Source organism: Nothobranchius furzeri, chromosome 3, assembly GCF_043380555.1.
Source record: "Nothobranchius furzeri strain GRZ-AD chromosome 3, NfurGRZ-RIMD1, whole genome shotgun sequence".
Taxonomy (NCBI): Eukaryota; Metazoa; Chordata; class Actinopteri; order Cyprinodontiformes; family Nothobranchiidae; genus Nothobranchius; species Nothobranchius furzeri.
Genome location: NC_091743.1, coordinates 91,177,626 through 91,205,487, shown reverse-complemented (window position 1 = coordinate 91,205,487; position 27,862 = coordinate 91,177,626). Strand labels below are relative to the sequence as shown.

Sequence of the window (27,862 nt, the reverse complement as noted above, 5' to 3'; positions counted from 1 at the left end):
CTGTGTTAGTTGTAAGTGCATAATCTTTGAAAGGACTTTTGAACAGTTGTCATAAAGGACCTACTCGACGAAGATGGGATTCGAACCCATGCGTGCATAGCACAATGGATTAGCAATCCATCTCCTTAACCACTCGGCCACCTCGTCTGTTTGTACCATGGATGATGACGACAGCCATGTTTGCACATTTACTATTGCACGGGTACAAACGTCATTGTCAAGCCTGACTAAACACTGATGAGTGGTCCAAATTTTAAATGTTACAGTATTACACAAGGGGAATTAGCTCAAGTGGTAGAGCGCTCGCTTAGCATGTGAGAGGTAGTGGGATCGATGCCCACATTCTCCAAAGTCATCCAAGCTTGTTCATTTCCTCAGAAGGTTCATTTTCGAAATTTCATTGTACCTACGAGGACAGTACATTGAACCGGAATTCGTGAAGCATTTTCGCAAGTAATAAAAAAAAGACTGCATGACTCCAATTTATGATGATCTAACTTATCTGATCAGTACCCTTCCACATACAGTGTGACATTTGCTTTAATCATTCAGAAGTGGCTTCAGTTTGTAAAAGCTTACAAATAATTTCCGTAATATGACATCAAACCTTCCTTGAAAATGTATGCAATTGACACTGGGAAAAACAATATTTTAAAGAGAAGTCCCTTTAAAAGCAAGGAAGTCACTTTGGAATGGAAATGCGCATTGCGTGTTTTAGGCTTAGTACTAATTGTGTAGGTAGGTTCCCTGAACAAACTCAATCTAAGATGGGACTCATGAGATATTCCCACCTTTTTCGGGAATTCATTTGGTTAGCCTTATGCCGACCTGTGGGTAGAGTTCCTGACAAGCTCAACTGAGAAAGGTACTCTTGTGATTGAAGTCTTACAACTCTTATCATGTGAGAAATAATTAGTGAAATTGAGCAGAATTTCTTCCCTGTGTTAGTTGTAAGTGCATAATCTTTGAAAGGACTTTTGAACAGTTGTCATAAAGGACCTACTCGACGAAGATGGGATTCGAACCCATGCGTGCATAGCACAATGGATTAGCAATCCATCTCCTTAACCACTCGGCCACCTCGTCTGTTTGTACCATGGATGATGACGACAGCCATGTTTGCACATTTACTATTGCACGGGTACAAACGTCATTGTCAAGCCTGACTAAACACTGATGAGTGGTCCAAATTTTAAATGTTACAGTATTACACAAAGGGAATTAGCTCAAGTGGTAGAGCGCTCGCTTAGCATGTGAGAGGTAGTGGGATCGATGCCCACATTCTCCAAAGTCATCCAAGCTTGTTCATTTCCTCAGAAGGTTCATTTTCGAAATTTCATTGTACCTACGAGGACAGTACATTGAACCGGAATTCGTGAAGCATTTCGCAAGTAATTAAAAAAAGACTGCATGACTCCAATTTATGATGATCTAACTTATCTGATCAGTACCCTTCCACATACAGTGTGACATTTGCTTTAATCATTCAGAAGTGGCTTCAGTTTGTAAAAGCTTACAAATTATTTCCGTAATATGACATCAAACCTTCCTTGAAAATGTATGCAATTGACACTGGGAAAAACAATATTTTAAAGAGAAGTCCCTTTAAAAGCTAGGAAGTCACTTTGGAATGAAAATGCGCATTGCGTGTTTTAGGCTTAGTACTAATTGTGTAGGTAGGTTCCCTGAACAAACTCATTCTAAGATGGGACTCATGAGATATTCCCACCTTTTTCGGCAATTCATTTGGTTAGCCTTATGCCGACCTGTGGGTAGAGTTCCTGACAAGCTCAACTGAGAAAGGTACTCTTGAGATTGAAGTCTTACAACTCTTACCATGTGAGAAATAATTAGTGAAATTGAGCAGAATTTCTTCCCTGTGTTAATTGTAAGTGCATAATCTTTGAAAGGACTTTTGAACAGATGTCATAAAGGACCTACTTGATGAAGATGGGATTCGAACCCATGCGTGCATAGCACAATGGATTAGCAATCCATCGCCTTAACCACTTGGCCACCTCGTCTGTTTGTACCATGGATGATGACGACAGCCATGTTTGCACATTTACTATTGCACGGGTACAAACGTCATTGTCAAGCCTGACTAAACACTGATGAGTGGTCCAAATTTTAAATAATACAGTATTACACAAGGGGAATTAGCTCAAGTGGTAGAGCGCTCGCTTAGCATGTGAGAGGTAGTGGGATCGAAGCCCACATTCTCCAAAGTCATCCAAGCTTGTTCATTTCCTCAGAAGGTTCATTTTCGAAATTTCATTGTACCTACGAGGACAGTACATTGAACCGGAATTCGTGAAGCATTTTCGCAAGTAATAAAAAAAAGACTGCATGACTCCAATTTATGATGATCTAACTTATCTGATCAGTACCCTTCCACATACAGTGTGACATTTGCTTTAATCATTCAGAAGTGGCTTCAGTTTGTAAAAGCTTACAAATAATTTCCGTAATATGACATCAAACCTTCCTTGAAAATGTATGCAATTGACACTGGGAAAAACAATATTTTAAAGAGAAGTCCCTTTAAAAGCAAGGAAGTCACTTTGGAATGGAAATGCGCATTGCGTGTTTTAGGCTTAGTACTAATTGTGTAGGTAGGTTCCCTGAACAAACTCAATCTAAGATGGGACTCATGAGATATTCCCACCTTTTTCGGGAATTCATTTGGTTAGCCTTATGCCGACCTGTGGGTAGAGTTCCTGACAAGCTCAACTGAGAAAGGTACTCTTGTGATTGAAGTCTTACAACTCTTATCATGTGAGAAATAATTAGTGAAATTGAGCAGAATTTCTTCCCTGTGTTAGTTGTAAGTGCATAATCTTTGAAAGGACTTTTGAACAGTTGTCATAAAGGACCTACTCGACGAAGATGGGATTCGAACCCATGCGTGCATAGCACAATGGATTAGCAATCCATCTCCTTAACCACTCGGCCACCTCGTCTGTTTGTACCATGGATGATGACGACAGCCATGTTTGCACATTTACTATTGCACGGGTACAAACGTCATTGTCAAGCCTGACTAAACACTGATGAGTGGTCCAAATTTTAAATGTTACAGTATTACACAAGGGGAATTAGCTCAAGTGGTAGAGCGCTCGCTTAGCATGTGAGAGGTAGTGGGATCGATGCCCACATTCTCCAAAGTCATCCAAGCTTGTTCATTTCCTCAGAAGGTTCATTTTCGAAATTTCATTGTACCTACGAGGACAGTACATTGAACCGGAATTCGTGAAGCATTTTCGCAAGTAATAAAAAAAAGACTGCATGACTCCAATTTATGATGATCTAACTTATCTGATCAGTACCCTTCCACATACAGTGTGACATTTGCTTTAATCATTCAGAAGTGGCTTCAGTTTGTAAAAGCTTACAAATAATTTCCGTAATATGACATCAAACCTTCCTTGAAAATGTATGCAATTGACACTGGGAAAAACAATATTTTAAAGAGAAGTCCCTTTAAAAGAAAGGAAGTCACTTTGGAATGGAAATGCGCATTGCGTGTTTTAGGCTTAGTACTAATTGTGTAGGTAGGTTCCCTGAACAAACTCAATCTAAGATGGGACTCATGAGATATTCCCACCTTTTTCGGGAATTCATTTGGTTAGCCTTATGCCGACCTGTGGGTAGAGTTCCTGACAAGCTCAACTGAGAAAGGTACTCTTGTGATTGAAGTCTTACAACTCTTATCATGTGAGAAATAATTAGTGAAATTGAGCAGAATTTCTTCCCTGTGTTAGTTGTAAGTGCATAATCTTTGAAAGGACTTTTGAACAGTTGTCATAAAGGACCTACTCGACGAAGATGGGATTCGAACCCATGCGTGCATAGCACAATGGATTAGCAATCCATCTCCTTAACCACTCGGCCACCTCGTCTGTTTGTACCATGGATGATGACGACAGCCATGTTTGCACATTTACTATTGCACGGGTACAAACGTCATTGTCAAGCCTGACTAAACACTGATGAGTGGTCCAAATTTTAAATGTTACAGTATTACACAAGGGGAATTAGCTCAAGTGGTAGAGCGCTCGCTTAGCATGTGAGAGGTAGTGGGATCGATGCCCACATTCTCCAAAGTCATCCAAGCTTGTTCATTTCCTCAGAAGGTTCATTTTCGAAATTTCATTGTACCTACGAGGACAGTACATTGAACCGGAATTCGTGAAGCATTTTCGCAAGTAATAAAAAAAAGACTGCATGACTCCAATTTATGATGATCTAACTTATCTGATCAGTACCCTTCCACATACAGTGTGACATTTGCTTTAATCATTCAGAAGTGGCTTCAGTTTGTAAAAGCTTACAAATAATTTCCGTAATATGACATCAAACCTTCCTTGAAAATGTATGCAATTGACACTGGGAAAAACAATATTTTAAAGAGAAGTCCCTTTAAAAGCAAGGAAGTCACTTTGGAATGGAAATGCGCATTGCGTGTTTTAGGCTTAGTACTAATTGTGTAGGTAGGTTCCCTGAACAAACTCAATCTAAGATGGGACTCATGAGATATTCCCACCTTTTTCGGGAATTCATTTGGTTAGCCTTATGCCGACCTGCGGGTAGAGTTCCTGACAAGCTCAACTGAGAAAGGTACTCTTGTGATTGAAGTCTTACAACTCTTATCATGTGAGAAATAATTAGTGAAATTGAGCAGAATTTCTTCCCTGTGTTAGTTGTAAGTGCATAATCTTTGAAAGGACTTTTGAACAGTTGTCATAAAGGACCTACTCGACGAAGATGGGATTCGAACCCATGCTTGCATAGCACAATGGATTAGCAATCCATCGCCTTAACCACTCGGCCACCTCGTCTGTTTGTACCATGGATGATGACGACAGCCATGTTTGCACATTTACTATTGCATGGGTACAAACGTCATTGTCAAGCCTGACTAAACACTGATGAGTGGTCCAAATTTTAAATGTTACAGTATTACACAAGGGGAATTAGCTCAAGTGGTAGAGCGCTCGCTTAGCATGTGAGAGGTAGTGGGATCGATGCCCACCTTCTCCAAAGTCATCCAAGCTTGTTCATTTTCGAAATTTCATTGTACCTACGAGGACAGTACATTGAACCGGAATTCGTGAAGCATTTCGCAAGTAATTAAAAAAAGACTGCATGACTCCAATTTATGATGATCTAACTTATCTGATCAGTACCCTTCCACATACAGTGTGACATTTGCTTTAATCATTCAGAAGTGGCTTCAGTTTGTAAAAGCTTACAAATTATTTCCGTAATATGACATCAAACCTTCCTTGAAAATGTATGCAATTGACACTGGGAAAAACAATATTTTAAAGAGAAGTCCCTTTAAAAGCAAGGAAGTCACTTTGGAATGGAAATGCGCATTGCGTGTTTTAGGCTTAGTACTAATTGTGTAGGTAGGTTCCCTGAACAAACTCAGTCTAAGATGGGACTCATGAGATATTCCCACCTTTTTCGGCAATTCATTTGGTTAGCCTTATGCCGACCTGTGGGTAGAGTTCCTGACAAGCTCAACTGAGAAAGGTACTCTTGAGATTGAAGTCTTACAACTCTTACCATGTGAGAAATAATTAGTGAAATTGAGCAGAATTTCTTCCCTGTGTTAATTGTAAGTGCATAATCTTTGAAAGGACTTTTGAACAGATGTCATAAAGGACCTACTTGATGAAGATGGGATTCGAACCCATGCGTGCATAGCACAATGGATTAGCAATCCATCGCCTTAACCACTTGGCCACCTCGTCTGTTTGTACCATGGATGATGACGACAGCCATGTTTGCACATTTACTATTGCACGGGTACAAACGTCATTGTCAAGCCTGACTAAACACTGATGAGTGGTCCAAATTTTAAATAATACAGTATTACACAAGGGGAATTAGCTCAAGTGGTAGAGCGCTCGCTTAGCATGTGAGAGGTAGTGGGATCGAAGCCCACATTCTCCAAAGTCATCCAAGCTTGTTCATTTCCTCAGAAGGTTCATTTTCGAAATTTCATTGTACCTACGAGGACAGTACATTGAACCGGAATTCGTGAAGCATTTTCGCAAGTAATAAAAAAAAGACTGCATGACTCCAATTTATGATGATCTAACTTATCTGATCAGTACCCTTCCACATACAGTGTGACATTTGCTTTAATCATTCAGAAGTGGCTTCAGTTTGTAAAAGCTTACAAATAATTTCCGTAATATGACATCAAACCTTCCTTGAAAATGTATGCAATTGACACTGGGAAAAACAATATTTTAAAGAGAAGTCCCTTTAAAAGCAAGGAAGTCACTTTGGAATGGAAATGCGCATTGCGTGTTTTAGGCTTAGTACTAATTGTGTAGGTAGGTTCCCTGAACAAACTCAATCTAAGATGGGACTCATGAGATATTCCCACCTTTTTCGGGAATTCATTTGGTTAGCCTTATGCCGACCTGTGGGTAGAGTTCCTGACAAGCTCAACTGAGAAAGGTACTCTTGTGATTGAAGTCTTACAACTCTTATCATGTGAGAAATAATTAGTGAAATTGAGCAGAATTTCTTCCCTGTGTTAGTTGTAAGTGCATAATCTTTGAAAGGACTTTTGAACAGTTGTCATAAAGGACCTACTCGACGAAGATGGGATTCGAACCCATGCGTGCATAGCACAATGGATTAGCAATCCATCTCCTTAACCACTCGGCCACCTCGTCTGTTTGTACCATGGATGATGACGACAGCCATGTTTGCACATTTACTATTGCACGGGTACAAACGTCATTGTCAAGCCTGACTAAACACTGATGAGTGGTCCAAATTTTAAATGTTACAGTATTACACAAGGGGAATTAGCTCAAGTGGTAGAGCGCTCGCTTAGCATGTGAGAGGTAGTGGGATCGATGCCCACATTCTCCAAAGTCATCCAAGCTTGTTCATTTCCTCAGAAGGTTCAATTTCGAAATTTCATTGTACCTACGAGGACAGTACATTGAACCGGAATTCGTGAAGCATTTTCGCAAGTAATAAAAAAAAGACTGCATGACTCCAATTTATGATGATCTAACTTATCTGATCAGTACCCTTCCACATACAGTGTGACATTTGCTTTAATCATTCAGAAGTGGCTTCAGTTTGTAAAAGCTTACAAATAATTTCCGTAATATGACATCAAACCTTCCTTGAAAATGTATGCAATTGACACTGGGAAAAACAATATTTTAAAGAGAAGTCCCTTTAAAAGAAAGGAAGTCACTTTGGAATGGAAATGCGCATTGCGTGTTTTAGGCTTAGTACTAATTGTGTAGGTAGGTTCCCTGAACAAACTCAATCTAAGATGGGACTCATGAGATATTCCCACCTTTTTCGGGAATTCATTTGGTTAGCCTTATGCCGACCTGTGGGTAGAGTTCCTGACAAGCTCAACTGAGAAAGGTACTCTTGTGATTGAAGTCTTACAACTCTTATCATGTGAGAAATAATTAGTGAAATTGAGCAGAATTTCTTCCCTGTGTTAGTTGTAAGTGCATAATCTTTGAAAGGACTTTTGAACAGTTGTCATAAAGGACCTACTCGACGAAGATGGGATTCGAACCCATGCGTGCATAGCACAATGGATTAGCAATCCATCTCCTTAACCACTCGGCCACCTCGTCTGTTTGTACCATGGATGATGACGACAGCCATGTTTGCACATTTACTATTGCACGGGTACAAACGTCATTGTCAAGCCTGACTAAACACTGATGAGTGGTCCAAATTTTAAATGTTACAGTATTACACAAGGGGAATTAGCTCAAGTGGTAGAGCGCTCGCTTAGCATGTGAGAGGTAGTGGGATCGATGCCCACATTCTCCAATGTCATCCAAGCTTGTTCATTTCCTCAGAAGGTTCATTTTCGAAATTTCATTGTACCTACGAGGACAGTACATTGAACCGGAATTCGTGAAGCATTTTCGCAAGTAATAAAAAAAAGACTGCATGACTCCAATTTATGATGATCTAACTTATCTGATCAGTACCCTTCCACATACAGTGTGACATTTGCTTTAATCATTCAGAAGTGGCTTCAGTTTGTAAAAGCTTACAAATAATTTCCGTAATATGACATCAAACCTTCCTTGAAAATGTATGCAATTGACACTGGGAAAAACAATATTTTAAAGAGAAGTCCCTTTAAAAGCAAGGAAGTCACTTTGGAATGGAAATGCGCATTGCGTGTTTTAGGCTTAGTACTAATTGTGTAGGTAGGTTCCCTGAACAAACTCAATCTAAGATGGGACTCATGAGATATTCCCACCTTTTTCGGGAATTCATTTGGTTAGCCTTATGCCGACCTGTGGGTAGAGTTCCTGACAAGCTCAACTGAGAAAGGTACTCTTGTGATTGAAGTCTTACAACTCTTATCATGTGAGAAATAATTAGTGAAATTGAGCAGAATTTCTTCCCTGTGTTAGTTGTAAGTGCATAATCTTTGAAAGGACTTTTGAACAGTTGTCATAAAGGACCTACTCGACGAAGATGGGATTCGAACCCATGCTTGCATAGCACAATGGATTAGCAATCCATCGCCTTAACCACTCGGCCACCTCGTCTGTTTGTACCATGGATGATGACGACAGCCATGTTTGCACATTTACTATTGCATGGGTACAAACGTCATTGTCAAGCCTGACTAAACACTGATGAGTGGTCCAAATTTTAAATGTTACAGTATTACACAAGGGGAATTAGCTCAAGTGGTAGAGCGCTCGCTTAGCATGTGAGAGGTAGTGGGATCGATGCCCACCTTCTCCAAAGTCATCCAAGCTTGTTCATTTTCGAAATTTCATTGTACCTACGAGGACAGTACATTGAACCGGAATTCGTGAAGCATTTTCGACAGTAATAAAAAAAAGACTGCATGACTCCAATTTATGATGATCTAACTTATCTGATCAGTACCCTTCCACATACAGTGTGACATTTGCTTTAATCATTCAGAATTGGCTTCAGTTTGTAAAAGCTTACAAATAATTTCCGTAATATGACATCAAACCTTCCTTGAAAATGTATGCAATTGACACTGGGAAAAACAATATTTTAAAGAGAAGTCCCTTTAAAAGCAAGGAAGTCACTTTGGAATGGAAATGCGCATTGCGTGTTTTAGGCTTAGTACTAATTGTGTAGGTAGGTTCCCTGAACAAACTCAATCTAAGATGGGACTCATGAGATATTCCCACCTTTTTCGGCAATTCATTTGGTTAGCCTTATGCCGACCTGTGGGTAGAGTTCCTGACAAGCTCAACTGAGAAAGGTACTCTTGAGATTGAAGTCTTACAACTCTTATCATGTGAGAAATAATTAGTGAAATTGAGCAGAATTTCTTCCCTGTGTTAGTTGTAAGTGCATAATCTTTGAAAGGACTTTTGAACAGTTGTCATAAAGGACCTACTCGACGAAGATGGGATTCGAACCCATGCGTGCATAGCACAATGGATTAGCAATCCATCGCCTTAACCACTCGGCCACCTCGTCTGTTTGTACCATGGATGATGACGACAGCCATGTTTGCACATTTACTATTGCACGGGTACAAACGTCATTTTCAAGCCTGACTAAACACTGATGAGTGGTCCAAATTTTAAATGTTACAGTATTACACAAGGGGAATTAGCTCAAGTGGTAGAGCGCTAGCTTAGCATGTGAGAGGTAGTGGGATCGATGCCCACATTCTCCAAAGTAATCCAAGCTTGTTCATTTCCTCAGAAGGTTCATTTTCGAAATTTCATTGTACCTACGAGGACAGTACATTGAACCGGAATTCGTGAAGCATTTTCGCAAGTAATAAAAAAAAGACTGCATGACTCCAATTTATGATGATCTAACTTATCTGATCAGTACCCTTCCACATACAGTGTGACATTTGCTTTAATCATTCAGAAGTGGCTTCAGTTTGTAAAAGCTTACAAATAATTTCCGTAATATGACATCAAACCTTCCTTGAAAATGTATGCAATTGACACTGGGAAAAACAATATTTTAAAGAGAAGTCCCTTTAAAAGCAAGGAAGTCACTTTGGAATGGAAATGCGCATTGCGTGTTTTAGGCTTAGTACTAATTGTGTAGGTAGGTTCCGTGAACAAACTCAATCTAAGATGGGACTCATGAGATATTCCCACCTTTTTCGGGAATTCATTTGGTTAGCCTTATGCCGACCTGTGGGTAGAGTTCCTGACAAGCTCAACTGAGAAAGGTACTCTTGAGATTGAAGTCTTACAACTCTTATCATGTGAGAAATAATTAGTGAAATTGAGCAGAATTTCTTCCCTGTGTTAGTTGTAAGTGCATAATCTTTGAAAGGACTTTTGAACAGTTGTCATAAAGGACCTACTCGACGAAGATGGGATTTGAACCCATGCGTGCATAGCACAATGGATTAGCAATCCATCGCCTTAACCACTCGGCCACCTCGTCTGTTTGTACCATGGATGATGACGACAGCCATGTTTGCACATTTACTATTGCACGGGTACAAACGTCATTGTCAAGCCTGACTAAACACTGATGAGTGGTCCAAATTTTAAATGTTACAGTATTACACAAGGGGAATTAGCTCAAGTGGTAGAGCGCTCGCTTAGCATGTGAGAGGTAGTGGGATCGATGCCCACATTCTCCAAAGTCATCCAAGCTTGTTCATTTCCTCAGAAGGTTCATTTTCGAAATTTCATTGTACCTACGAGGACAGTACATTGAACCGGAATTCGTGAAGCATTTTCGCAAGTAATAAAAAAAAGACTGCATGACTCCAATTTATGATGATCTAACTTATCTGATCAGTACCCTTCCACATACAGTGTGACATTTGCTTTAATCATTCAGAAGTGGCTTCAGATTGTAAAAGCTTACAAATAATTTCCGTAATATGACATCAAACCTTCCTTGAAAATGTATGCAATTGACACTGGGAAAAACAATATTTTAAAGAGAATTCCCTTTAAAAGCAAGGAAGTCACTTTGGAATGGAAATGCGCATTGCGTGTTTTAGGCTTAGTACTAATTGTGTAGGTAGGTTCCCTGAACAAACTCAATCTAAGATGGGACTCATGAGATATTCCCACCTTTTTCGGGAATTCATTTGGTTAGCCTTATGCCGACCTGTGGGTAGAGTTCCTGACAAGCTCAACTGAGAAAGGTACTCTTGTGATTGAAGTCTTACAACTCTTATCATGTGAGAAATAATTAGTGAAATTGAGCAGAATTTCTTCCCTGTGTTAGTTGTAAGTGCATAATCTTTGAAAGGACTTTTGAACAGTTGTCATAAAGGACCTACTCGGCGAAGATGGGATTCGAACCCATGCGTGCATAGCACAATGGATTAGCAATCCATCGCCTTAACCACTCGGCCACCTCGTCTGTTTGTACCATGGATGATGACGACAGCCATGTTTGCACATTTACTATTGCACGGGTAAAAACGTCATTGTCAAGCCTGACTAAACACTGATGAGTGGTCCAAATTTTAAATGTTACAGTATTACACAAAGGGAATTAGCTCAAGTGGTAGAGCGCTCGCTTAGCATGTGAGAGGTAGTGGGATCGATGCCCACATTCTCCAAAGTCATCCAAGCTTGTTCATTTCCTCAGAAGGTTCATTTTCGAAATTTCATTGTACCTACGAGGACAGTACATTGAACCGGAATTCGTGAAGCATTTCGCAAGTAATTAAAAAAAGACTGCATGACTCCAATTTATGATGATCTAACTTATCTGATCAGTACCCTTCCACATACAGTGTGACATTTGCTTTAATCATTCAGAAGTGGCTTCAGTTTGTAAAAGCTTACAAATTATTTCCGTAATATGACATCAAACCTTCCTTGAAAATGTATGCAATTGACACTGGGAAAAACAATATTTTAAAGATAAGTCCCTTTAAAAGCTAGGAAGTCACTTTGGAATGGAAATGCGCATTGCGTGTTTTAGGCTTAGTACTAATTGTGTAGGTAGGTTCCCTGAACAAACTCAGTCTAAGATGGGACTCATGAGATATTCCCACCTTTTTCGGCAATTCATTTGGTTAGCCTTATGCCGACCTGTGGGTAGAGTTCCTGACAAGCTCAACTGAGAAAGGTACTCTTGTGATTGAAGTCTTACAACTCTTACCATGTGAGAAATAATTAGTGAAATTGAGCAGAATTTCTTCCCTGTGTTAGTTGTAAGTGCATAATCTTTGAAAGGACTTTTGAACAGATGTCATAAAGGACCTACTTGATGAAGATGGGATTCGAACCCATGCGTGCATAGCACAATGGATTTGCAATCCATCGCCTTAACCACTTGGCCACCTCGTCTGCTTGTACCATGGATGATGACGACAGCCATGTTTGCACATTTACTATTGCACAGGTACAAACGTCATTGTCAAGCCTGACTAAACACTGATGAGTGGTCCAAATTTTAAATAATACAGTATTACACAAGGGAATTAGCTCAAGTGGTAGAGCGCTCGCTTAGCATGTGAGAGGTAGTGGGATCGATGCCCACATTCTCCAAAGTCATCCAAGCTTGTTCATTTCCTCAGAACGTTCATTTTCGAAATTTCATTGTACCTACGAGGACAGTACATTGAACCGGAATTCGTGAAGCATTTTCGCAAGTAATAAAAAAAAGACTGCATGACTCCAATTTATGATGATCTAACTTATCTGATCAGTACCCTTCCACATACAGTGTGACATTTGCTTTAATCATTCAGAAGTGGCTTCAGTTTGTAAAAGCTTACAAATAATTTCCGTAATATGACATCAAACCTTCCTTGAAAATGTATGCAATTGACACTGGGAAAAACAATATTTTAAAGAGAAGTCCCTTTAAAAGCAAGGAAGTCACTTTGGAATGGAAATGCGCATTGCGTGTTTTAGGCTTAGTACTAATTGTGTAGGTAGGTTCCCTGAACAAACTCAATCTAAGATGGGACTCATGAGATATTCCCACCTTTTTCGGGAATTCATTTGGTTAGCCTTATGCCGACCTGTGGGTAGAGTTCCTGACAAGCTCAACTGAGAAAGGTACTCTTGTGATTGAAGTCTTACAACTCTTATCATGTGAGAAATAATTAGTGAAATTGAGCAGAATTTCTTCCCTGTGTTATTTGTAAGTGCATAATCTTTGAAAGGACTTTTGAACAGTTGTCATAAAGGACCTACTCGACGAAGATGGGATTCGAACCCATGCTTGCATAGCACAATGGATTAGCAATCCATCGCCTTAACCACTCGGCCACCTCGTCTGTTTGTACCATGGATGATGACGACAGCCATGTTTGCACATTTACTATTGCACGGGTACAAACGTCATTGTCAAGCCTGACTAAACACTGATGAGTGGTCCAAATTTTAAATGTTACAGTATTACACAAGGGGAATTAGCTCAAGTGGTAGAGCGCTCGCTTAGCATGTGAGATGTAGTGGGGTCGATGCCCACCTTCTCCAAAGTCATCCAAGCTTGTTCATTTTCGAAATTTCATTGTACCTACGAGGACAGTACATTGAACCGGAATTCTTGAAGCATTTTCGCAAGTAATAAAAAAAAGACTGCATGACTCCAATTTATGATGATCTAACTTATCTGATCAGTACCCTTCCACATACAGTGTGACATTTGCTTTAATCATTCAGAAGTGGCTTCAGTTTGTAAAAGCTTACAAATAATTTCCGTAATATGACATCAAACCTTCCTTGAAAATGTATGCAATTGACACTGGGAAAAACAATATTTTAAAGAGAAGTCCCTTTAAAAGCAAGGAAGTCACTTTGGAATGGAAATGCGCATTGCGTGTTTTAGGCTTAGTACTAATTGTGTAGGTAGGTTCCCTGAACAAACTCAATCTAAGATGGGACTCATGAGATATTCCCACCTTTTTCGGCAATTCATTTGGTTAGCCTTATGCCGACCTGTGGGTAGAGTTCCTGACAAGCTCAACTGAGAAAGGTACTCTTGAGATTGAAGTCTTACAACTCTTATCATGTGAGAAATAATTAGGGAAATTGAGCAGAATTTCTTCCCTGTGTTAGTTGTAAGTGCATAATCTTTGAAAGGACTTTTGAACAGTTGTCATAAAGGACCTACTCGACGAAGATGGGATTCGAACCCATGCGTGCATAGCACAATGGATTAGCAATCCATCGCCTTAACCACTCGGCCACCTCGTCTGTTTGTACCATGGATGATGACGACAGCCATGTTTGCACATTTACTATTGCACGGGTACAAACGTCATTGTCAAGCCTGACTAAACACTGATGAGTGGTCCAAATTTTAAATGTTACAGTATTACACAAGGGGAATTAGCTCAAGTGGTAGAGCGCTCGCTTAGCATGTGAGAGGTAGTGGGATCGATGCCCACATTCTCCAAAGTCATCCAAGCTTGTTCATTTCCTCAGAAGGTTCATTTTCGAAATTTCATTGTACCTACGAGGACAGTACATTGAACCGGAATTCGTGAAGCATTTTCGCAAGTAATAAAAAAAAGACTGCATGACTCCAATTTATGATGATCTAACTTATCTGATCAGTACCCTTCCACATACAGTGTGACATTTGCTTTAATCATTCAGAAGTGGCTTCAGTTTGTAAAAGCTTACAAATAATTTCCGTAATATGACATCAAACCTTCCTTGAAAATGTATGCAATTGACACTGGGAAAAACAATATTTTAAAGAGAAGTCCCTTTAAAAGCAAGGAAGTCACTTTGGAATGGAAATGCGCATTGCGTGTTTTAGGCTTAGTACTAATTGTGTAGGTAGGTTCCCTGAACAAACTCAATCTAAGATGGGACTTATGAGATATTCCCACCTTTTTCGGCAATTCATTTGGTTAGCCTTATGCCGACCTGTGGGTAGAGTTCCTGACAAGCTCAACTGAGAAAGGTACTCTTGAGATTGAAGTCTTACAACTCTTATCATGTGAGAAATAATTAGTGAAATTGAGCAGAATTTCTTCCCTGTGTTAGTTGTAAGTGCATAATCTTTGAAAGGACTTTTGAACAGTTGTCATAAAGGACCTACTCGACGAAGATGGGATTCGAACCCATGCGTGCATAGCACAATGGATTAGCAATCCATCGCCTTAACCACTCGGCCACCTCGTCTGTTTGTACCATGGATGATGACGACAGCCATGTTTGCACATTTACTATTGCACGGGTACAAACGTCATTGTCAAGCCTGACTAAACACTGATGAGTGGTCCAAATTTTAAATGTTACAGTATTACATAAGGGGAATTAGCTCAAGTGGTAGAGCGCTCGCTTAGCATGTGAGAGGTAGTGGGATCGATGCCCACATTCTCCAAAGTCATCCAAGCTTGTTCATTTCCTCAGAAGGTTCATTTTCGAAATTTCATTGTACCTACGAGGACAGTACATTGAACCGGAATTCGTGAAGCATTTTCACAAGTAATAAAAAAAAGACTGCATGACTCCAATTTATGATGATCTAACTTATCTGATCAGTACCCTTCCACATACAGTGTGACATTTGCTTTAATCATTCAGAAGTGGCTTCAGTTTGTAAAAGCTTACAAATAATTTCCGTAATATGACATCAAACCTTCCTTGAAAATGTATGCAATTGACACTGGGAAAAACAATATTTTAAAGAGAAGTCCCTTTAAAAGCAAGGAAGTCACTTTGGAATGGAAATGCGCATTGCGTGTTTTAGGCTTAGTACTAATTGTGTAGGTAGGTTCCCTGAACAAACTCAATCTAAGATGGGACTCATGAGATATTCCCACCTTTTTCGGCAATTCATTTGGTTAGCCTTATGCCGACCTGTGGGTAGAGTTCCTGACAAGCTCAACTGAGAAAGGTACTCTTGAGATTGAAGTCTTACAACTCTTATCATGTGAGAAATAATTAGTGAAATTGAGCAGAATTTCTTCCCTGTGTTAGTTGTAAGTGCATAATCTTTGAAAGGACTTTTGAACAGATGTCATAAAGGACCTACTTGATGAAGATGGGATTCGAACCCATGCGTGCATAGCACAATGGATTAGCAATCCATCGCCTTAACCACTTGGCCACCTCGTCTGTTTGTACCATGGATGATGACGACAGCCATGTTTGCACATTTACTATTGCACGGGTACAAACGTCATTGTCAAGCCTGACTAAACACTGATGAGTGGTCCAAATTTTAAATGTTACAGTATTACACAAGGGGAATTAGCTCAAGTGGTAGAGCGCTCGCTTAGCATGTGAGAGGTAGTGGGATCGATGCCCACATTCTCCAAAGTCATCCAAGCTTGTTCATTTCCTCAGAAGGTTCATTTTCGAAATTTCATTGTACCTACGAGGACAGTACATTGAACCGGAATTCGTGAAGCATTTTCGCAAGTAATAAAAAAAAGACTGCATGACTCCAATTTATAATGATCTAACTTATCTGATCAGTACCCTTCCACATACAGTGTGACATTTGCTTTAATCATTCAGAAGTGGCTTCAGTTTGTAAAAGCTTACAAATAATTTCCGTAATATGACATCAAACCTTCCTTGAAAATGTATGCAATTGACACTGGGAAAAACAATATTTTAAAGAGAAGTCCCTTTAAAAGCAAGGAAGTCACTTTGGAATGGAAATGCGCATTGCGTGTTTTAGGCTTAGTACTAATTGTGTAGGTAGGTTCCCTGAACAAACTCAATCTAAGATGGGACTCATGAGATATTCCCACCTTTTTCGGGAATTCATTTGGTTAGCCTTATGCCGACCTGTGGGTAGAGTTCCTGACAAGCTCAACTGAGAAAGGTACTCTTGTGATTGAAGTCTTACAACTCTTATCATGTGAGAAATAATTAGTGAAATTGAGCAGAATTTCTTCCCTGTGTTAGTTGTAAGTGCATAATCTTTGAAAGGACTTTTGAACAGTTGTCATAAGGGACCTACTCGACGAAGATGGGATTCGAACCCATGCTTGCATAGCACAATGGATTAGCAATCCATCGCCTTAACCACTCGGCCACCTCGTCTGTTTGTACCATGGATGATGACGACAGCCATGTTTGCACATTTACTATTGCACGGGTACAAACGTCATTGTCAAGCCTGACTAAACACTGATGAGTGGTCCAAATTTTAAATGTTACAGTATTACACAAGGGGAATTAGCTCAAGTGGTAGAGCGCTCGCTTAGCATGTGAGAGGTAGTGGGATCGATGCCCACCTTCTCCAAAGTCATCCAAGCTTGTTCATTTTCGAAATTTCATTGTACCTACGAGGACAGTACATTGAACCGGAATTCGTGAAGCATTTTCGCAAGTAATAAAAAAAAGACTGCATGACTCCAATTTATGATGATCTAACTTATCTGATCAGTACCCTTCCACATACAGTGTTACATTTGCTTTAATCATTCAGAAGTGGCTTCAGATTGTAAAAGCTTACAAATAATTTCCGTAATATGACATCAAACCTTCCTTGAAAATGTATGCAATTGACACTGGGAAAAACAATATTTTAAAGAGAAGTCCCTTTAAAAGCAAGGAAGTCACTTTGGAATGGAAATGCGCATTGCGTGTTTTAGGCTTAGTACTAATTGTATAGGTAGGTTCCCTGAACAAACTCAATCTAAGATGGGACTCATGAGATATTCCCACCTTTTTCGGCAATTCATTTGGTTAGCCTTATGCCGACCTGTGGGTAGAGTTCCTGACAAGCTCAACTGAGAAAGGTACTCTTGAGATTGAAGTCTTACAACTCTTATCATGTGAGAAATAATTAGTGAAATTGAGCAGAATTTCTTCCCTGTGTTAGTTGTAAGTGCATAATCTTTGAAAGGACTTTTGAACAGTTGTCATAAAGGACCTACTCGACGAAGATGGGATTCGAATCCATGCGTGCATAGCACAATGGATTAGCAATCCATCGCCTTAACCACTCGGCCACCTCGTCTGTTTGTACCATGGATGATGACGACAGCCATGTTTGCACATTTACTATTGCACGGGTACAAACGTCATTGTCAAGCCTGACTAAACACTGATGAGTGGTCCAAATTTTAAATGTTACAGTATTACGCAAGGGGAATTAGCTCAAGTGGTAGAGCGCTCGCTTAGCATGTGAGAGGTAGTGGGATCGATGCCCACATTCTCCAAAGTCATCCAAGCTTGTTCATTTCCTCAGAAGGTTCATTTTCGAAATTTCATTGTACCTACGAGGACAGTACATTGAACCGGAATTCGTGAAGCATTTTCGCAAGTAATAAAAAAAAGACTGCATGACTCCAATTTATGATGATCTAACTTATCTGATCAGTACCCTTCCACATACAGTGTGACATTTGCTTTAATCATTCAGAAGTGGCTTCAGTTTGTAAAAGCTTACAAATAATTTCCGTAATATGACATCAAACCTTCCTTGAAAATGTATGCAATTGACACTGGGAAAAACAATATTTTAAAGAGAAGTCCCTTTAAAAGCAAGGAAGTCACTTTGGAATGGAAATGCGCATTGCGTGTTTTAGGCTTAGTACTAATTGTGTAGGTAGGTTCCCTGAACAAACTCAATCTAAGATGGGACTCATGAGATATTCCCACCTTTTTCGGCAATTCATTTGGTTAGCCTTATGCCGACCTGTGGGTAGAGTTCCTGACAAGCTCAACTGAGAAAGGTACTTTTGAGATTGAAGTCTTACAACACTTATCATGTGAGAAATAATTAGTGAAATTGAGCAGAATTTCTGCCCTGTGTTAGTTGTAAGTGCATAATCTTTGAAAGGACTTTTGAACAGTTGTCATAAAGGACCTACTCGACGAAGATGGGATTCGAACCCATGCGTGCATAGCACAATGGATTAGCAATCCATCGCCTTAACCACTCGGCCACCTCGTCTGTTTGTACCATGGATGATGACGACAGCCATGTTTGCACATTTACTATTGCACGGGTACAAACGTCATTGTCAAGCCTGACTAAACACTGATGAGTGGTCCAAATTTTAAATGTTACAGTATTACACAAGGGGAATTAGCTCAAGTGGTAGAGCGCTCGCTTAGCATGTGAGAGGTAGTGGGATCGATGCCCACATTCTCCAAACTCATCCAAGCTTGTTCATTTCCTCAGAAGGTTCATTTTCGAAATTTCATTGTACCTACGAGGACAGTACATTGAACCGGAATTCGTGAAGCATTTTCGCAAGTAATAAAAAAAAGACTGCATGACTCCAATTTATGATGATCTAACTTATCTGATCAGTACCCTTCCACATACAGTGTGACATTTGCTTTAATCATTCAGAAGTGGCTTCAGATTGTAAAAGCTTACAAATAATTTCCGTAATATGACATCAAACCTTCCTTGAAAATGTATGCAATTGACACTGGGAAAAACAATATTTTAAAGAGAATTCCCTTTAAAAGCAAGGAAGTCACTTTGGAATGGAAATGCGCATTGCGTGTTTTAGGCTTAGTACTAATTGTGTAGGTAGGTTCCCTGAACAAACTCAATCTAAGATGGGACTCATGAGATATTCCCACCTTTTTCGGCAATTCATTTGGTTAGCCTTATGCCGACCTGTGGGTAGAGTTCCTGACAAGCTCAACTGAGAAAGGTACTCTTGAGATTGAAGTCTTACAACTCTTATCATGTGAGAAATAATTAGTGAAATTGAGCAGAATTTCTTCCCTGTGTTAGTTGTAAGTGCATAATCTTTGAAAGGACTTTTGAACAGTTGTCATAAAGGACCTACTCGACGAAGATGGGATTCGAACTCTTGCGTGCATAGCACAATGGATTAGCAATCCATCGCCTTAACCACTCGGCCACCTCGTCTGTTTGTACCATGGATGATGACGACAGCCATGTTTGCACATTTACTATTGCACGGGTACAAACGTCATTGTCAAGCCTGACTAAACACTGAAGAGTGGTCCAAATTTTAAATGTTACAGTCTAACGCAAGGGGAATTAGCTCAAGTGGTAGAGCGCTCGCTTAGCATGTGAGAGGTAGTGGGATCGATGCCCACATTCTCCAAAGTCATCCAAGCTTGTTCATTTCCTCAGAAGGTTCATTTTCGAAATTTCATTGTACCTACGAGGACAGTACATTGAACCGGAATTCGTGAAGCATTTTCGCAAGTAATAAAAAAAAGACTGCATGACTCCAATTTATGATGATCTAACTTATCTGATCAGTACCCTTCCACATACAGTGTGACATTTGCTTTAATCATTCAGAAGTGGCTTCAGTTTGTAAAAGCTTACAAATAATTTCCGTAATATGACATCAAACCTTCCTTGAAAATGTATGCAATTGACACTGGGAAAAACAATATTTTAAAGAGAAGTCCCTTTAAAAGCAAGGAAGTCACTTTGGAATGGAAATGCGCATTGCGTGTTTTAGGCTTAGTACTAATTGTGTAGGTAGGTTCCCTGAACAAACTCAATCTAAGATGGGACTCATGAGATATTCCCACCTTTTTCGGCAATTCATTTGGTTAGCCTTATGCCGACCTGTGGGTAGAGTTCCTGACAAGCTCAACTGAGAAAGGTACTTTTGAGATTGAAGTCTTACAACACTTATCATGTGAGAAATAATTAGTGAAATTGAGCAGAATTTCTGCCCTGTGTTAGTTGTAAGTGCATAATCTTTGAAAGGACTTTTGAACAGTTGTCATAAAGGACCTACTCGACGAAGATGGGATTCGAACCCATGCGTGCATAGCACAATGGATTAGCAATCCATCGCCTTAACCACTCGGCCACCTCGTCTGTTTGTACCATGGATGATGACGACAGCCATGTTTGCACATTTACTATTGCACGGGTACAAACGTCATTGTCAAGCCTGACTAAACACTGATGAGTGGTCCAAATTTTAAATGTTACAGTATTACACAAGGGGAATTAGCTCAAGTGGTAGAGCGCTCGCTTAGCATGTGAGAGGTAGTGGGATCGATGCCCACATTCTCCAAACTCATCCAAGCTTGTTCATTTCCTCAGAAGGTTCATTTTCGAAATTTCATTGTACCTACGAGGACAGTACATTGAACCGGAATTCGTGAAGCATTTTCGCAAGTAATAAAAAAAAGACTGCATGACTCCAATTTATGATGATCTAACTTATCTGATCAGTACCCTTCCACATACAGTGTGACATTTGCTTTAATCATTCAGAAGTGGCTTCAGATTGTAAAAGCTTACAAATAATTTCCGTAATATGACATCAAACCTTCCTTGAAAATGTATGCAATTGACACTGGGAAAAACAATATTTTAAAGAGAATTCCCTTTAAAAGCAAGGAAGTCACTTTGGAATGGAAATGTGCATTGCGTGTTTTAGGCTTAGTACTAATTGTGTAGGTAGGTTCCCTGAACAAACTCAATCTAAGATGGGACTCATGAGATATTCCCACCTTTTTCGGCAATTCATTTGGTTAGCCTTATGCCGACCTGTGGGTAGAGTTCCTGACAAGCTCAACTGAGAAAGGTACTCTTGAGATTGAAGTCTTACAACTCTTATCATGTGAGAAATAATTAGTGAAATTGAGCAGAATTTCTTCCCTGTGTTAGTTGTAAGTGCATAATCTTTGAAAGGACTTTTGAACAGTTGTCATAAAGGACCTACTCGACGAAGATGGGATTCGAACCCATGCGTGCATAGCACGATGGATTAGCAATCCATCGCCTTAACCACTCGGCCACCTCGTCTGTTTGTACTATTGATGATGACGACAGCCATGTTTGCACATTTACTATTGCACGGGTACAAACGTCATTGTCAAGCCTGACTAAACACTGATGAGTGGTCCAAATTTTAAATGTTACAGTATTACACAAGGGGAATTAGCTCAAGTGGTAGAGCGCTCGCTTAGCATGTGAGAGGTAGTGGGATTGATGCCCACATTCTCCAAAGTCATCCAAGCTTGTTCATTTCCTCAGAAGGTTCATTTTCGAAATTTCATTGTACCTACGAGGACAGTACATTGAACCGGAATTCGTGAAGCATTTTCGCAAGTAATAAAAAAAAGACTGCATGACTCCAATTTATGATGATCTAACTTATCTGATCAGTACCCTTCCACATACAGTGTGACATTTGCTTTAATCATTCAGAAGTGGCTTCAGATTGTAAAAGCTTACAAATAATTTCCGTAATATGACATCAAACCTTCCTTGAAAATGTATGCAATTGACACTGGGAAAAACAATATTTTAAAGAGAATTCCCTTTAAAAGCAAGGAAGTCACTTTGGAATGGAAATGCGCATTGCGTGTTTTAGGCTTAGTACTAATTGTGTAGGTAGGTTCCCTGAACAAACTCAATCTAAGATGGGACTCATGAGATATTCCCACCTTTTTCGGCAATTCATTTGGTTAGCCTTATGCCGACCTGTGGGTAGAGTTCCTGACAAGCTCAACTGAGAAAGGTACTCTTGAGATTGAAGTCTTACAACACTTATCATGTGAGAAATAATTAGTGAAATTGAGCAGAATTTCTGCCCTGTGTTAGTTGTAAGTGCATAATCTTTGAAAGGACTTTTGAACAGTTGTCATAAAGGACCTACTCGACGAAGATGGGATTCGAACCCATGCGTGCATAGCACAATGGATTAGCAATCCATCGCCTTAACCACTCGGCCACCTCGTCTGTTTGTACCATGGATGATGACGACAGCCATGTTTGCACATTTACTATTGCACGGGTACAAACGTCATTGTCAAGCCTGACTAAACACTGATGAGTGGTCCAAATTTTAAATGTTACAGTACTACACAAGGGGAATTAGCTCAAGTGGTAGAGCGCTCGCTTAGCATGTGAGAGGTAGTGGGATCGATGCCCACATTCTCCAAAGTCATCCAAGCTTGTTCATTTCCTCAGAAGGTTCATTTTCGAAATTTCATTGTACCTACGAGGACAGTACATTGAACCGGAATTCGTGAAGCATTTTCACAAGTAATAAAAAAAAGACTGCATGACTCCAATTTATGATGATCTAACTTATCTGATCAGTACCCTTCCACATACAGTGTGACATTTGCTTTAATCATTCAGAAGTGGCTTCAGTTTGTAAAAGCTTACAAATAATTTCCGTAATATGACATCAAACCTTCCTTGAAAATGTATGCAATTGACACTGGGAAAAACAATATTTTAAAGAGAAGTCCCTTTAAAAGCAAGGAAGTCACTTTGGAATGGAAATGCACATTGCGTGTTTTAGGCTTAGTACTAATTGTGTAGGTAGGTTCCCTGAACAAACTCAATCTAAGATGGGACTCATGAGATATTCCCACCTTTTTCGGCAATTCATTTGGTTAGCCTTATGCCGACCTGTGGGTAGAGTTCCTGACAAGCTCAACTGAGAAAGGTACTCTTGAGATTGAAGTCTTACAACTCTTATCATGTGAGAAATAATTACAGGTGCTGGCCAGTAAATTAGAATATCATCAAAAGGTTGAAAATATTTCAGTAATTCCATTCAAAACGTGAAACTTGTACATTATATTCATGCAATGCACACAGACCAATGTATTTCCGATGTTTATTACGTTTAATTTTGATATTTATAGGTGACAACCAATGAAAACATCAAATCTGGTATCTCAGAAAATTAGAATATTCTAAAGGCCAATGAAAAAATGTTTGTTTCTCTAATGTTGGCCAACTGAAAAGAATGAACATGAAAAGAATGTGCATGTATAGCACTCAATACTTAGTCGGGGCTCCTTTTGCCTCAATAACTGCAGTAATGCGGCGTGGCATGGACTCGATCAGTCTGTGGCACTGCTCAGGTGTTATGAGAGCCCAGGTTGCTCTGATAGTCGTCTTCAGCTCCTCTGCATTGTTGGGTCTAGCGTATTGCATCCTCCGCTTCACAATACCCCATAGATTTTCTATGGGGTTAAGGTCAGGCGAGTTTGCTGGCCAATCAAGGACAGGGATACCATGGTCCTTGAACCAGGTGCTGGTGGTTTTGGCACTGTGTGCAGGTGCCAAGTCCTGTTGAAAGGTGAAGTCTGCATCCCCATAAAGTTGGTCAGCAGCAGGAAGCATGAAGTGCTCTAAAACTTCCTGGTAGACGGCTGCATTGACCCTGGACCTCAGGAAACAGAGTGGGCCAACACCGGCAGATGACATGGCACCCCACACCATCACTGACGGTGGAAACTTTACACTGGACCTCATGCAACGTGGATTCTGTGCTTCTCCGCTCTTCCTCCAGACTCTGGGTCCTTGATTTCCAAAGGAAATGCAGAACTTGCTTTCATCAGAAAACATAGCTTTGGACCACTCAGCATCAGTCCAGTCCTTTTTGTCCTTGGCCCAGGCGAGACGCTTCTTGCGCTGTTTCTTGTTCAAGAGTGGCTTGACACATGGAATGCGACACCTGAATCCCATGTCTTTCATGAGTCTCCTCGTGGTGGTTCTTGAAGCGCTGACTCCAGCTGCAGTCCACTCTTTGTGGATCTCCCCCACATTTTTGAATGGGTTTGTCGTCACAATTCTCTGCAGGGTGCGGTTATCCCTAGAGCTTGTACACTTTTTTCTACCACATTTTTTCCGTCCCTTCGCCTGTCTGTTAATGTGCTTGGACACAGAGCTCTGCGAACAGCCAGCTTCTTTAGCAATCACCTTTTGTGTCTTGCCCTCCTTGTGCAAGGTGTCAATGATTGTCTTTTGGACAGCTGTTAAGTCAGAAGTCTTCCCCATGATTGTGGTGCCTTCAAAACAAGACTGAGGGACCTTTTAAAGGCCTTTGCAGGTGTTTTGAGTAAATCAGCTGATTAGAGTGGCAGCAGGTGTCTTCTATATTCAGCCTTTTCAGAATATTCTAATTTTTTGAGATACCAAATTTGGAGTTTTCATTAGTTGTCACTTATGAATATCAAATTTAAATGTAATGAACATTGGAAATACATTGGTCTGTGTGCATTGCATGAATATAATGTACAAGTTTCACGTTTTGAAAGGAATTACTGAAATATTTTCAACCTTTTGATGATATTCTAATTTACTGGCCAGCACCTGTAGTGAAATTGAGCAGAATTTCTTCCCTGTGTTAGTTGTAAGTGCATAATCTTTGAAAGGACTTTTGAACAGTTGTCATAAAGGACCTACTCGACGAAGATGGGATTCGAACCCATGCGTGCATAGCACAATGGATTAGCAATCCATCGCCTTAACCACTCGGCCACCTCGTCTGTTTGTACCATGGATGATGACGACAGCCATGTTTGCACATTTACTATTGCACGGGTACAAACGTCATTGTCAAGCCTGACTAAACACTGATGAGTGGTCCAAATTTTAAATGTTACAGTATTACACAAGGGGAATTAGCTCAAGTGGTAGAGCGCTCGCTTAGCATGTGAGAGGTAGTGGGATCGATGCCCACATTCTCCAAACTCATCCAAGCTTGTTCATTTCCTCAGAAGGTTCATTTTCGAAATTTCATTGTACCTACGAGGACAGTACATTGAACCGGAATTCGTGAAGCATTTTCGCAAGTAATAAAAAAAAGACTGCATGACTCCAATTTATGATGATCTAACTTATCTGATCAGTACCCTTCCACATACAGTGTGACATTTGCTTTAATCATTCAGAAGTGGCTTCAGATTGTAAAAGCTTACAAATAATTTCCGTAATATGACATCAAACCTTCCTTGAAAATGTATGCAATTGACACTGGGAAAAACAATATTTTAAAGAGAATTCCCTTTAAAAGCAAGGAAGTCACTTTGGAATGGAAATGCGCATTGCGTGTTTTAGGCTTAGTACTAATTGTGTAGGTAGGTTCCCTGAACAAACTCAATCTAAGATGGGACTCATGAGATATTCCCACCTTTTTCGGCAATTCATTTGGTTAGCCTTATGCCGACCTGTGGGTAGAGTTCCTGACAAGCTCAACTGAGAAAGATACTCTTGAGATTGAAGTCTTACAACTCTTATCATGTGAGAAATAATTAGTGAAATTGAGCAGAATTTCTTCCCTGTGTTAGTTGTAAGTGCATAATCTTTGAAAGGACTTTTGAACAGTTGTCATAAAGGACCTACTCGACGAAGATGGGATTCGAACCCATGCGTGCATAGCACAATGGATTAGCAATCCATCGCCTTAACCACTCGGCCACCTCGTCTGTTTGTACCAAGGATGATGACGACAGCCATGTTTGCACATTTACTATTGCACGGGTACAAACGTCATTGTCAAGCCTGACTAAACACTGATGAGTGGTCCAAATTTTAAATGTTACAGTATTACGCAAGGGGAATTAGCTCAAGTGGTAGAGCGCTCGCTTAGCATGTGAGAGGTAGTGGGATTGATGCCCACATTCTCCAAAGTCATCCAAGCTTGTTCATTTCCTCAGAAGGTTCATTTTCGAAATTTCATTGTACCTACGAGGACAGTACATTGAACCGGAATTCGTGAAGCATTTTCGCAAGTAATAAAAAAAAGACTGCATGACTCCAATTTATGATGATCTAACTTATCTGATCAGTACCCTTCCACATACAGTGTGACATTTGCTTTAATCATTCAGAAGTGGCTTCAGTTTGTAAAAGCTTACAAATAATTTCCGTAATATGACATCAAACCTTCCTTGAAAATGTATGCAATTGACACTGGGAAAAACAATATTTTAAAGAGAAGTCCCTTTAAAAGCAAGGAAGTCACTTTGGAATGGAAATGCGCATTGCGTGTTTTAGGCTTAGTACTAATTGTGTAGGTAGGTTCCCTGAACAAACTCAATCTAAGATGGGACTCATGAGATATTCCCACCTTTTTCGGCAATTCATTTGGTTAGCCTTATGCCGACCTGTGGGTAGAGTTCCTGACAAGCTCAACTGAGAAAGGTACTCTTGAGATTGAAGTCTTACAACACTTATCATGTGAGAAATAATTAGTGAAATTGAGCAGAATTTCTTCCCTGTGTTAGTTGTAAGTGCATAATCTTTGAAAGGACTTTTGAACAGTTGTCATAAAGGACCTACTCGACGAAGATGGGATTCGAACCCATGCGTGCATAGCACAATGGATTAGCAATCCATCGCCTTAACCACTCGGCCACCTCGTCTGTTTGTACTATGGATGATGACGACAGCCATGTTTGCACATTTACTATTGCACGGGTACAAACGTCATTGTCAAGCCTGACTAAACACTGATGAGTGGTCCAAATTTTAAATGTTACAGTATTACACAAGGGGAATTAGCTCAAGTGGTAGAGCGCTCGCTTAGCATGTGAGAGGTAGTGGGATCGATGCCCACATTCTCCAAAGTCATCCAAGCTTGTTCATTTCCTCAGAAGGTTCATTTTCGAAATTTCATTGTACCTACGAGGACAGTACATTGAACCGGAATTCGTGAAGCATTTTCACAAGTAATAAAAAAAAGACTGCATGACTCCAATTTATGATGATCTAACTTATCTGATCAGTACCCTTCCACATACAGTGTGACATTTGCTTTAATCATTCAGAAGTGGCTTCAGTTTGTAAAAGCTTACAAATAATTTCCGTAATATGACATCAAACCTTCCTTGAAAATGTATGCAATTGACACTGGGAAAAACAATATTTTAAAGAGAAGTCCCTTTAAAAGCAAGGAAGTCACTTTGGAATGGAAATGCGCATTGCGTGTTTTAGGCTTAGTACTCATTGTGTAGGTAGGTTCCCTGAACAAACTCAATCTAAGATGGGACTCATGAGATATTCCCACCTTTTTCGGCAATTCATTTGGTTAGCCTTATGCCGACCTGTGGGTAGAGTTCCTGACAAGCTCAACTGAGAAAGGTACTCTTGAGATTGAAGTCTTACAACTCTTATCATGTGAGAAATAATTAGTGAAATTGAGCAGAATTTCTTCCCTGTGTTAGTTGTAAGTGCATAATCTTTG

At 40.0% G+C, this 27,862-nt stretch overlaps 45 non-coding genes across 45 annotated transcripts; 18 read left to right on the top strand and 27 right to left on the bottom strand.

The window, feature by feature from the left end:
- Positions 1–65: 65 nt before the first annotated feature.
- On the bottom strand, positions 66–147 carry trnas-gcu (transfer RNA serine (anticodon GCU)). The gene has a single exon. It is a non-coding gene; the product is annotated as a tRNA-Ser (tRNA).
- A 129-nt stretch (positions 148–276) lies between these two features.
- On the top strand, positions 277–349 carry trnaa-agc (transfer RNA alanine (anticodon AGC)). The gene has a single exon. It is a non-coding gene; the product is annotated as a tRNA-Ala (tRNA).
- A 655-nt stretch (positions 350–1,004) lies between these two features.
- Positions 1,005–1,086, bottom strand: trnas-gcu (transfer RNA serine (anticodon GCU)). Its single transcript has one exon. It is a non-coding gene; the product is annotated as a tRNA-Ser (tRNA).
- Positions 1,087–1,942: 856 nt separating this feature from the next.
- On the bottom strand, positions 1,943–2,024 carry trnas-gcu (transfer RNA serine (anticodon GCU)). The gene has a single exon. It is a non-coding gene; the product is annotated as a tRNA-Ser (tRNA).
- A 129-nt stretch (positions 2,025–2,153) lies between these two features.
- Positions 2,154–2,226, top strand: trnaa-agc (transfer RNA alanine (anticodon AGC)). Its single transcript has one exon. It is a non-coding gene; the product is annotated as a tRNA-Ala (tRNA).
- A 655-nt stretch (positions 2,227–2,881) lies between these two features.
- trnas-gcu (transfer RNA serine (anticodon GCU)) lies at positions 2,882–2,963 on the bottom strand. The gene has a single exon. It is a non-coding gene; the product is annotated as a tRNA-Ser (tRNA).
- Positions 2,964–3,092: 129 nt separating this feature from the next.
- On the top strand, positions 3,093–3,165 carry trnaa-agc (transfer RNA alanine (anticodon AGC)). The gene has a single exon. It is a non-coding gene; the product is annotated as a tRNA-Ala (tRNA).
- A 655-nt stretch (positions 3,166–3,820) lies between these two features.
- Positions 3,821–3,902, bottom strand: trnas-gcu (transfer RNA serine (anticodon GCU)). Its single transcript has one exon. It is a non-coding gene; the product is annotated as a tRNA-Ser (tRNA).
- A 129-nt stretch (positions 3,903–4,031) lies between these two features.
- On the top strand, positions 4,032–4,104 carry trnaa-agc (transfer RNA alanine (anticodon AGC)). The gene has a single exon. It is a non-coding gene; the product is annotated as a tRNA-Ala (tRNA).
- A 655-nt stretch (positions 4,105–4,759) lies between these two features.
- trnas-gcu (transfer RNA serine (anticodon GCU)) lies at positions 4,760–4,841 on the bottom strand. The gene has a single exon. It is a non-coding gene; the product is annotated as a tRNA-Ser (tRNA).
- Positions 4,842–5,680: 839 nt separating this feature from the next.
- On the bottom strand, positions 5,681–5,762 carry trnas-gcu (transfer RNA serine (anticodon GCU)). The gene has a single exon. It is a non-coding gene; the product is annotated as a tRNA-Ser (tRNA).
- Positions 5,763–5,891: 129 nt separating this feature from the next.
- Positions 5,892–5,964, top strand: trnaa-agc (transfer RNA alanine (anticodon AGC)). The gene has a single exon. It is a non-coding gene; the product is annotated as a tRNA-Ala (tRNA).
- A 655-nt stretch (positions 5,965–6,619) lies between these two features.
- trnas-gcu (transfer RNA serine (anticodon GCU)) lies at positions 6,620–6,701 on the bottom strand. The gene has a single exon. It is a non-coding gene; the product is annotated as a tRNA-Ser (tRNA).
- A 129-nt stretch (positions 6,702–6,830) lies between these two features.
- Positions 6,831–6,903, top strand: trnaa-agc (transfer RNA alanine (anticodon AGC)). The gene has a single exon. It is a non-coding gene; the product is annotated as a tRNA-Ala (tRNA).
- A 655-nt stretch (positions 6,904–7,558) lies between these two features.
- Positions 7,559–7,640, bottom strand: trnas-gcu (transfer RNA serine (anticodon GCU)). Its single transcript has one exon. It is a non-coding gene; the product is annotated as a tRNA-Ser (tRNA).
- A 129-nt stretch (positions 7,641–7,769) lies between these two features.
- trnaa-agc (transfer RNA alanine (anticodon AGC)) lies at positions 7,770–7,842 on the top strand. The gene has a single exon. It is a non-coding gene; the product is annotated as a tRNA-Ala (tRNA).
- A 655-nt stretch (positions 7,843–8,497) lies between these two features.
- trnas-gcu (transfer RNA serine (anticodon GCU)) lies at positions 8,498–8,579 on the bottom strand. The gene has a single exon. It is a non-coding gene; the product is annotated as a tRNA-Ser (tRNA).
- Positions 8,580–9,419: 840 nt separating this feature from the next.
- trnas-gcu (transfer RNA serine (anticodon GCU)) lies at positions 9,420–9,501 on the bottom strand. The gene has a single exon. It is a non-coding gene; the product is annotated as a tRNA-Ser (tRNA).
- An 857-nt stretch (positions 9,502–10,358) lies between these two features.
- On the bottom strand, positions 10,359–10,440 carry trnas-gcu (transfer RNA serine (anticodon GCU)). The gene has a single exon. It is a non-coding gene; the product is annotated as a tRNA-Ser (tRNA).
- Positions 10,441–10,569: 129 nt separating this feature from the next.
- trnaa-agc (transfer RNA alanine (anticodon AGC)) lies at positions 10,570–10,642 on the top strand. Its single transcript has one exon. It is a non-coding gene; the product is annotated as a tRNA-Ala (tRNA).
- Positions 10,643–11,297: 655 nt separating this feature from the next.
- trnas-gcu (transfer RNA serine (anticodon GCU)) lies at positions 11,298–11,379 on the bottom strand. The gene has a single exon. It is a non-coding gene; the product is annotated as a tRNA-Ser (tRNA).
- An 856-nt stretch (positions 11,380–12,235) lies between these two features.
- On the bottom strand, positions 12,236–12,317 carry trnac-gca (transfer RNA cysteine (anticodon GCA)). Its single transcript has one exon. It is a non-coding gene; the product is annotated as a tRNA-Cys (tRNA).
- Positions 12,318–13,173: 856 nt separating this feature from the next.
- Positions 13,174–13,255, bottom strand: trnas-gcu (transfer RNA serine (anticodon GCU)). The gene has a single exon. It is a non-coding gene; the product is annotated as a tRNA-Ser (tRNA).
- Positions 13,256–14,095: 840 nt separating this feature from the next.
- trnas-gcu (transfer RNA serine (anticodon GCU)) lies at positions 14,096–14,177 on the bottom strand. Its single transcript has one exon. It is a non-coding gene; the product is annotated as a tRNA-Ser (tRNA).
- Positions 14,178–14,306: 129 nt separating this feature from the next.
- On the top strand, positions 14,307–14,379 carry trnaa-agc (transfer RNA alanine (anticodon AGC)). The gene has a single exon. It is a non-coding gene; the product is annotated as a tRNA-Ala (tRNA).
- A 655-nt stretch (positions 14,380–15,034) lies between these two features.
- Positions 15,035–15,116, bottom strand: trnas-gcu (transfer RNA serine (anticodon GCU)). Its single transcript has one exon. It is a non-coding gene; the product is annotated as a tRNA-Ser (tRNA).
- Positions 15,117–15,245: 129 nt separating this feature from the next.
- trnaa-agc (transfer RNA alanine (anticodon AGC)) lies at positions 15,246–15,318 on the top strand. The gene has a single exon. It is a non-coding gene; the product is annotated as a tRNA-Ala (tRNA).
- Positions 15,319–15,973: 655 nt separating this feature from the next.
- trnas-gcu (transfer RNA serine (anticodon GCU)) lies at positions 15,974–16,055 on the bottom strand. Its single transcript has one exon. It is a non-coding gene; the product is annotated as a tRNA-Ser (tRNA).
- A 129-nt stretch (positions 16,056–16,184) lies between these two features.
- Positions 16,185–16,257, top strand: trnaa-agc (transfer RNA alanine (anticodon AGC)). The gene has a single exon. It is a non-coding gene; the product is annotated as a tRNA-Ala (tRNA).
- Positions 16,258–16,912: 655 nt separating this feature from the next.
- Positions 16,913–16,994, bottom strand: trnas-gcu (transfer RNA serine (anticodon GCU)). The gene has a single exon. It is a non-coding gene; the product is annotated as a tRNA-Ser (tRNA).
- Positions 16,995–17,834: 840 nt separating this feature from the next.
- Positions 17,835–17,916, bottom strand: trnas-gcu (transfer RNA serine (anticodon GCU)). The gene has a single exon. It is a non-coding gene; the product is annotated as a tRNA-Ser (tRNA).
- A 129-nt stretch (positions 17,917–18,045) lies between these two features.
- Positions 18,046–18,118, top strand: trnaa-agc (transfer RNA alanine (anticodon AGC)). The gene has a single exon. It is a non-coding gene; the product is annotated as a tRNA-Ala (tRNA).
- Positions 18,119–18,773: 655 nt separating this feature from the next.
- On the bottom strand, positions 18,774–18,855 carry trnas-gcu (transfer RNA serine (anticodon GCU)). Its single transcript has one exon. It is a non-coding gene; the product is annotated as a tRNA-Ser (tRNA).
- Positions 18,856–18,984: 129 nt separating this feature from the next.
- trnaa-agc (transfer RNA alanine (anticodon AGC)) lies at positions 18,985–19,057 on the top strand. Its single transcript has one exon. It is a non-coding gene; the product is annotated as a tRNA-Ala (tRNA).
- An 866-nt stretch (positions 19,058–19,923) lies between these two features.
- trnaa-agc (transfer RNA alanine (anticodon AGC)) lies at positions 19,924–19,996 on the top strand. Its single transcript has one exon. It is a non-coding gene; the product is annotated as a tRNA-Ala (tRNA).
- A 655-nt stretch (positions 19,997–20,651) lies between these two features.
- Positions 20,652–20,733, bottom strand: trnas-gcu (transfer RNA serine (anticodon GCU)). Its single transcript has one exon. It is a non-coding gene; the product is annotated as a tRNA-Ser (tRNA).
- A 129-nt stretch (positions 20,734–20,862) lies between these two features.
- Positions 20,863–20,935, top strand: trnaa-agc (transfer RNA alanine (anticodon AGC)). The gene has a single exon. It is a non-coding gene; the product is annotated as a tRNA-Ala (tRNA).
- A 655-nt stretch (positions 20,936–21,590) lies between these two features.
- On the bottom strand, positions 21,591–21,672 carry trnas-gcu (transfer RNA serine (anticodon GCU)). The gene has a single exon. It is a non-coding gene; the product is annotated as a tRNA-Ser (tRNA).
- An 857-nt stretch (positions 21,673–22,529) lies between these two features.
- Positions 22,530–22,611, bottom strand: trnas-gcu (transfer RNA serine (anticodon GCU)). Its single transcript has one exon. It is a non-coding gene; the product is annotated as a tRNA-Ser (tRNA).
- Positions 22,612–22,740: 129 nt separating this feature from the next.
- Positions 22,741–22,813, top strand: trnaa-agc (transfer RNA alanine (anticodon AGC)). Its single transcript has one exon. It is a non-coding gene; the product is annotated as a tRNA-Ala (tRNA).
- A 2,268-nt stretch (positions 22,814–25,081) lies between these two features.
- On the bottom strand, positions 25,082–25,163 carry trnas-gcu (transfer RNA serine (anticodon GCU)). The gene has a single exon. It is a non-coding gene; the product is annotated as a tRNA-Ser (tRNA).
- A 129-nt stretch (positions 25,164–25,292) lies between these two features.
- Positions 25,293–25,365, top strand: trnaa-agc (transfer RNA alanine (anticodon AGC)). Its single transcript has one exon. It is a non-coding gene; the product is annotated as a tRNA-Ala (tRNA).
- A 655-nt stretch (positions 25,366–26,020) lies between these two features.
- On the bottom strand, positions 26,021–26,102 carry trnas-gcu (transfer RNA serine (anticodon GCU)). Its single transcript has one exon. It is a non-coding gene; the product is annotated as a tRNA-Ser (tRNA).
- Positions 26,103–26,959: 857 nt separating this feature from the next.
- trnas-gcu (transfer RNA serine (anticodon GCU)) lies at positions 26,960–27,041 on the bottom strand. Its single transcript has one exon. It is a non-coding gene; the product is annotated as a tRNA-Ser (tRNA).
- Positions 27,042–27,170: 129 nt separating this feature from the next.
- trnaa-agc (transfer RNA alanine (anticodon AGC)) lies at positions 27,171–27,243 on the top strand. Its single transcript has one exon. It is a non-coding gene; the product is annotated as a tRNA-Ala (tRNA).
- Positions 27,244–27,862: the final 619 nt, after the last annotated feature.